The sequence below is a fragment of the Solanum verrucosum genome, unplaced genomic scaffold (genome assembly GCF_900185275.1).
Source record: "Solanum verrucosum unplaced genomic scaffold, falcon-dt-bn FXZP01000038.1, whole genome shotgun sequence".
Taxonomy (NCBI): domain Eukaryota; kingdom Viridiplantae; phylum Streptophyta; class Magnoliopsida; order Solanales; family Solanaceae; genus Solanum; species Solanum verrucosum.
The window spans coordinates 2856747-2864214 of record NW_026020564.1 but is presented as its reverse complement, the minus strand read 5'-3'; the positions used below and the strand labels follow the sequence as shown (position 1 = coordinate 2864214).

General features: G+C 34.1%; 1 pseudogene; it reads left to right on the top strand.

Annotated features, from left to right (window-relative positions):
* The first annotated feature begins 429 nt into the window (after nucleotides 1-429).
* LOC125810220 (8-hydroxygeraniol oxidoreductase-like) lies at nucleotides 430-3815 on the top strand (annotated as a pseudogene).
* The last annotated feature ends 3653 nt before the right edge of the window (nucleotides 3816-7468 follow it).

Genomic DNA, 7468 nt, shown 5'->3' with positions numbered 1-7468 from the left:
TTCAGGTAATCATAATATCTAACTTGTCAAACTGTTTGAGTTTTGTTAATATCCTCGCCTTCTTTTCTTCTACAAATTTTATTATGATTGATGAATTTTTGGTTCTTGCTTTTTAGTATATATATATATATATATATATTCAAGAATTTGGAGGATCTCTTGTCTGTTCACAGTAATTTGTGTACAACAATTGAGCTTTTTTGAGTTACATTTTTATGGGATGAGGACAATTTAGACTCTTTATATAATTCGTTGGCTTTTGAGGTAGAGTTTGATGTAATGTGATCATGATTTTTTTTCATCATGATATTAGAGTCAATCACATTTCAAATCTATCGAAGTTGGGCTCCTGTATTAAATTGTTAATGCTTCATCTAAAGTAAAGTTATTCGCATATTTTGCTTAGAAACCTCAACCCGACCTTATACCATGGACTCAAGCAGCCCAAAGGTCATCACATGCAAAGGTGAGTGATAATCAAGGAGATTGAGAGCTAGTTTTTTCTTTAATTTCAACATTATGAGAAGATTTATGCGTTATGTGTGTGCGCGTGCAGCTGCAGTAGTATGGAAGGAAGGGGAGATGATAAAGATCGAAGAGATACAAGTGGATCCACCTAAATCAAATGAAGTTCGAATTAAGATGCTCTTTGCCAGTTTGTGCCACACCGACATTCTCGCTTCCAATGGCTATCCCTATGTATGTTACTCTGTTTCCATTTCATTCTTCTCATTTTTCCTAACTAATTTGGATCCATCGTTTTGCTTATGTTGTTTTTCTTCTGTCCTCGCCAGCCTTTATTTCCTCGAGTTCTTGGACATGAAGGAGTTGGGTAGGAAAATCTTCTTTCTCCCTGTTTCATTCTATGCAAAATTACATGTACGGGTCCAGGGGAAAGGCCAGACCACAAGGGTCTACTGCATGTAACCTTACTCTGCATTTTTGCAAGAGACTGTTTGCATGACTCTGACCTGTGATGGCAACAACTTTACTAGTTATGCCATGACTCCCCTTAATTCTCCAACGCGAAACATGATCTAGTTAATTACTGCAAATTGATTTATTTAGCCAATCTCGACTTATTTGAATTTGCAGCATGATAGAAAGTGTGGGAGAAAATGTGACAAATCTAAAAGAAGGAGATATAGTGATGCCACTTTACTTAGGAGAATGCAAAGAATGCCCAAATTGCAAGTCAGGGAAGTCCAATTTATGTCACAAATATCACTTGACCTTTTCTGGCCTAATGTTGGATGATACACCAAGAATGTCCATTCATGGAGGACAAGTATTATACCATAGTTTTAGTTGCTCTACTTGGTCGGAATATACAGTTATTAATGCCAACTACGTAACAAAGGTTGATCCTCAGAAGATTCCGCTCCAACATGCTAGCTTGCTTTGTTGTGGATTTACGACAGGTTATGGAGCAACATGGAGAGAAGTTCATGTTGAAAAAGGCTCAACTGTTGCTGTACTAGGTCTTGGTGCTGTTGGACTTGGAGTGAGTACTACATTTTGACTTAGCTCGATGTTTAAATGAAACAGGATATATAATAAAATAAATTCATGATGTATGAAAAATATTGCAGGCGATTGAGGGAGCTCGAAGTCAAGGGGCATCAAAAATAATTGGAGTTGATATAAATGAATCGAAACGGGGAAAAGGAGAACTGTTTGGAATGACAGACTTCATTAACCCTAAAGAATCCAAGACATCAGTTTCCGAGATGATAAAAGATGTTGATGAAGGCTTAGGGGTTGATTATGTTTTCGAATGTACTGGGATTCCATCCATGCTTAATGAAGCCATTGAAGCCTCAAAATTGGCAAAAAAATATATATATATTTTGTTGATAAAACAGATAAACAAACATATACAAAAACTTATTAACATTATATTCTTCTTGTTGATCTCAATTACTATTAGGGAATTGGGACAATTGTTGTTATTGGTGCAGGACATGGACTTACTAGGGAATTCAACTTAGTTCCTTTATTATGTGGTTGAACATTGAAAGGTTCAATCTATGGTGGAATAAGACTTCACTCAGATCTTCCTGCCATACTTCATAGATGCGCAACTAAGGTACAATTTTCGTTACCAAATTTAGTGACAGAGCCAAGATTTTCATTAAAGAAATTTAAAAATATAAAAAAGTAAGCACACGAAGAAGTCGAACGGGTTCAACATCTATGATATATACATAAAAATAATTTTAACCATATATTAACAATGTAATGTTTCATTGAAGGGGTTCACCCAATTAATTATCATCAATTACAATCTCTACCTACCATATATAGTTGATTACATAATATTAGTATAAAATATTCTTTATTTATATTTACCATGTATAGTACTTACAATGTATAGTTTTCTTGTAACCTTATCGAGAGATAATCTCCTTTATTCTAAAGAATAGAAATCAAGGTTTTTCTCTTGTTCATATGGTATCAGAGGCTCTATGGCTTTGGTAGAGAATCAAAGAGTTTTCATTACTGACGAGTGGCTATTACCCATATATGTTGCTTGTTTCACCAACGATTATGTAAGCAAAAATTGGGTCACTACGCATCTTTTCGGTGATTACTTTTTCATACCTGATTTGCGTAGCACCTTGTCATTTTTTCGGTGACTATTTTCTCATATCTGATTTGTGTTGCACCATGTCAACTTTTTGATGACTACTTACTCATATCTGATTTGTGTAGCACCGTGCCATTTTTCTGGTGATTACGTTCTCATATTCGATTTGTGTAGCAACGTGACATCTTCTAGGTGACTACTTCTTCATATTCGATTTGTGTAACACCTTGCTATCTTTCCGATGACTACTTTCTTATTTGTGTAGGGTTGTGCCATCATTTCGATCCTACCTATATAATTTCTCTTTTTCAATAGGGCCGTGCCATCGTTCTGAGCCTACCCATATAATTTCTCTTTTTCTATAGGGTTGTGCATCAATCCAACCCTACCTATATAATTTCTATTTTCCAGTTGGGTCGTTCCTTCATTCCGACCCTACCCATATAATTGTCTTTCTCTGTAGGGTTGTGCCATCATTTCGACCCTATCCATATGAATCTATAAGAATGAAAAGGAAACTAACATTTTTTCTTGGCAATAACTTTATTGAAGAACTTGGTCTTCTAAAGCTTGGAGATTGCTTTCACTATGTGTTTTGTTTCTCAGATGGAGAGAGAGAGAAAAAAAAAACGTGTCTTTTGGTTTAGGGACCAAATGTTTTTAAGGTTTCTAAAGTACCTTTTCATGAAATGTATCTTTTAAATAGGTCTCCACCAGACATAAGGGAATAAGTAATGAATCTATTAAATTGACCCCGTATTAATAGAATTTACTTTTAGACCCAAATATTTTAATATTGTATTACATGTAAATTATGCTTCTTTAGATGACAATATAAATATGTACAAATATATTAATATATAAGTCCATAAAATACAAAAAAGTTCTTTTTGTAGACTAATATTTTTTTATATAATTTTTGCAGGAGATTCAACTAAATGAGCTTATAACTCACCAAATTTCGTTGACTGAAATCAACCAATCATTTGATTTATTGAAAGACCCCCATTGCGTCAAGATTATTATCAAGTTCTAATAAATGAAACCAATTATTAGAACATATGAATGCATAGTGAAATTATTTACTCAATTATGAAATTTGGTTTAATTTATGCACCATACATTGTATGCATATGATAAGTAAATAAACATTGTATTGCTATATATAAATGTGTATGAAACAAGTGTGTAATAAACATTGCTATTGCAGGATTGATATTCAAGTATCAGAATTATAGCAAAATTTGTCCTCAAGTTTTAATTTCAAGGCTTATAAATAGCCATTTTTCTCTGTAATATGAAAAATATCAAAAAGAGAGAAGGAAATTAAAGTACTATAAGAGTGCACTTGCTCCTATCTATCTCTCTCCCTTTCTTTCCTTGTTTTTTTTTTTTTGGTTTCCCACCCGGTGTCCGGAGCCCACATTGGAGCTCCGACTAAATCCGGATCGCGCTCTGCAGGGCCCATTGATCAGGGGTGGCGCTCCCAACATGATTTTCTCCATACCCAGGGCTCGAACCCGAGACCTCTGGTTAAGGGTGAAACACTCCCACCAATGCACCACAACCCATGTTGGTCTTTCCTTGTTAATTTTGTTTAGTTCTTCACTTTTATTTTATAAAACATATTTAACAATATATGCGAGTTTGCGACTTATATTTACCTTTTATACTTTTAATATTCTTAACAAAAATTCTGACTATGCTACTGAGTATACAATATTTCATTCTCTTTAATTTTCCTCTCTTGTGTAAGGGACGTGAGTCATTGGATCAAGCATCTATTGGAAAGACTGTGGCAAAACAGTTCTAAGAAATAGTATTTTTTCAATACTACAAAAATAAAAGTTTTTTTTTTACGTATATAGTGATATTTAAGAATCACAAGAGATGATTATTATCCCTAATTTAATGGTATAACACATTATCAATTTATCTTAAATTAAGAGATTCTTTTTCATCCTTAAACAAAAATACAACAAAAAGAATACCAAATCTTTCTCTTTATATGTATTCAAAATATTCTAAAGAGAAAATACTTCAAATCCCCACTAAACTTGGCAGCAAACTTATTTTATCTCTTTAATTAGACGACATTTAAACACCACCATGAGATCAACCTGTTAACTGGGTCGGGCCGAGTCAGCATAGCCCATTAACTGTGTGTAACCGCTTTACCGGATCGGACTTGGTTCGCCACTAATGTGACGGGTCGGATCGGGTTCCCCACTAATGTGTTGGGACAGTACCAGTCTAAACAATATTTTGGGAGAAACTCGTGAGCCAATACTTTCGGGCCTGATGGGTCAGTTCCGTGTTTTGGCACATCGAACTAACGAGTCGCGTCGGATAATTTTTTTAATTTTGAAAAATCACCATGTATCATTTCGAAAGTTTGAGTAAATTTACAATATAGTGTATTGTTATCTATTTAATTTTAAAATAATTATAACTATTTATGACAATTGATTGATTACATTTTATTATATATATATATATATATATAAGTAAAATACGTTTAAATATATAATGATTATGTATAAAGTAAAATACGTTTAAATATGTAATAATTATGTATAATTAATAATCAGGTTGTTTGTAAAATATATCAAGCTGCGTTTGTAAATATGTTGTAAAATCCTACTCAGTACTCCCTCTTCCTACTCCGTTATCCTGCTTAGTAGTAATTTGTTACTAAATCTATGTAATTTCTCCCAAAATTACTTTTTTTTTCTCTGTTCATCTCTTTTCCTTAACCCATGTTCTTAGAACCTGCTTCTTTAACCACACCCTGGGATACACAGTCCTTTTGGTTCCATAACCATGGCGGACTTTCAACTTCCCTAGGCATTTACAGGTTAATCCATCAGGGTTTCTAAGAAGATAAGGAACTAACCATTTACTAAGAGTAAATTAAGAGTAATTTAATCATTATATAAACATTATAGTAATATAAACATTATATTAGACATTCATAATAATAGTACAATAATAATATCTACATGGGAGAAGATTTACAAAGATCTAGAAAACTAATAACTACTTACATGATAATGGCCGGAATGAGGTTTCCCTTTCGGGAGTCCCCGGGTGACCTTGCCGCTACTTGAAAACTAAAACACTCACACACTTTGTACACAAATGCTTACTCACTCTTTTTTTTTTTGAAAGGGAAGGGGAATATGTAAACTATAAAATGCTTACAATCTTACAAACTTCTTTTCTCAATGCTCTTCTTGCACTTCGCTCTGTCTCTTCTTCTTTGCGAATGGTTCTATTTATAGGGGTGGATCTGGACTTGAAGTTCGGATTTCAAATTCTAAAAAACTTTCTTCACCTGCCGGGTGCTCATTGGGCCCCATCGTCACATGGCTTTGTGAAACTTTTTCAAATTTGAATGGATCCTTTTGTTGTCTTGTGATAGTGGAGTCAGTAGTGGATATGTAGTGGAGTCTTGAATGGACCTTCTTTATCATCTTGTTAGTAGTGGACATGTAGTGGAGTCTCCATAATGGCTTGTGATGTCACTGATTACCTATTTGTTTGTCTTCTTGTGTTGATGTCATTGCTTACGTATTTCTCTAGGTATGCAGGTTGTGTAGTGCGTCGGAATCAAAACTCATCCCTGAATCATTGTCTTCATTTGGGTCGTAGTGCTGATTAAATTGGTCTATCGATAGATCATTTTCGTCACTGCTACTTTCTTCGTGGTCTGAATTTGCTGCATCTGGCCCTGGATTTTCTCGTATAATTTTTTCTTGTATTACCTCCTTAGTCTTTTCTGTGAGTAACTTGTAAAGGGAACTTTTTATTATTTTTTCTATCCTTTTATTTTTTTTCTTTTTTGGAGGAATCCTTTTGTCCTTTTGCTTGTTTCTGTTATTGTATTAAAACTTGCTGGTAGAATTCTTCCACTTTTTGGTAAAGTGTCAACCATCAACGGATTTGATGAGTCTTTACTCGTTGGGGAATGTACACCCGTCTTATCCATTTTGTAATGAGATGGAAAACTCTCTAAATGTATGGTTTGATCGGCATTTCCAAGTAAAAACCTTATCCTCTCTTGTAATGAGTGGATATGTCGTGTCATTTTTCCTTTTTCAGTTTCTAGTCTTTCGATCGTCTGGTTGAGTCTTTTGAATCCTTTTGTCATCGAAGAACAATGATCGCAGAAAATTATTCTGTCTGTGTCTTTTTGAATGTTGTATTGCAAAGATGGTCTTGAAATCTGTCTCAAAGCGGGGCTTATAAAATAATTAGGCCCAAGAGTTCCTCTAGCATAATCTAGTGCTTCATTCAAATCATTGAATCCTTTAAAAAGTGGAGTAGGAAAGTCTTTTACTGAATCTATTACTTCTACCCACGTCTGGAATACTCCTTGCAGTTTTTCTTGGACTACTACATAAAATCTGAATTTTTTGTCGTCATTTTTTTCTGTAAAATAATGGCTTAATGAATTTACTACTGATACGAAATAACTGTTGTCTCGAGGAATCTTGTTGTATGCTATCCATAGATTGTCTATTAAGCATCTTTGAGGTCTATCTATCTTCGTTTCTGGTTTTACCCTGAAACTTAAATTAGATGGAGGGTAAAAGATTAGATTTTGTTTTCCAAAATATATTCGTTCCATGTTTGTTGTAGTTAGTCTTGTCTGTGGTTGAAATAAGGTATTTCCTAAGAGAGTCTGCAGATACAAGTTTTTGTCTTTCTGTCCACTTGAACTCGAACTGGATGCTTTGTCTTTATCTTTGCCTGTACTCATTCTGAAAACAAACAATTAGTTTTCATAAGTCTACTCAATTGATCTGCTAAGGAATTGTCTTTTCCCTTTATATGTTCTAAAGATATATTGTATATTGACGTAGCGTCTAAAAA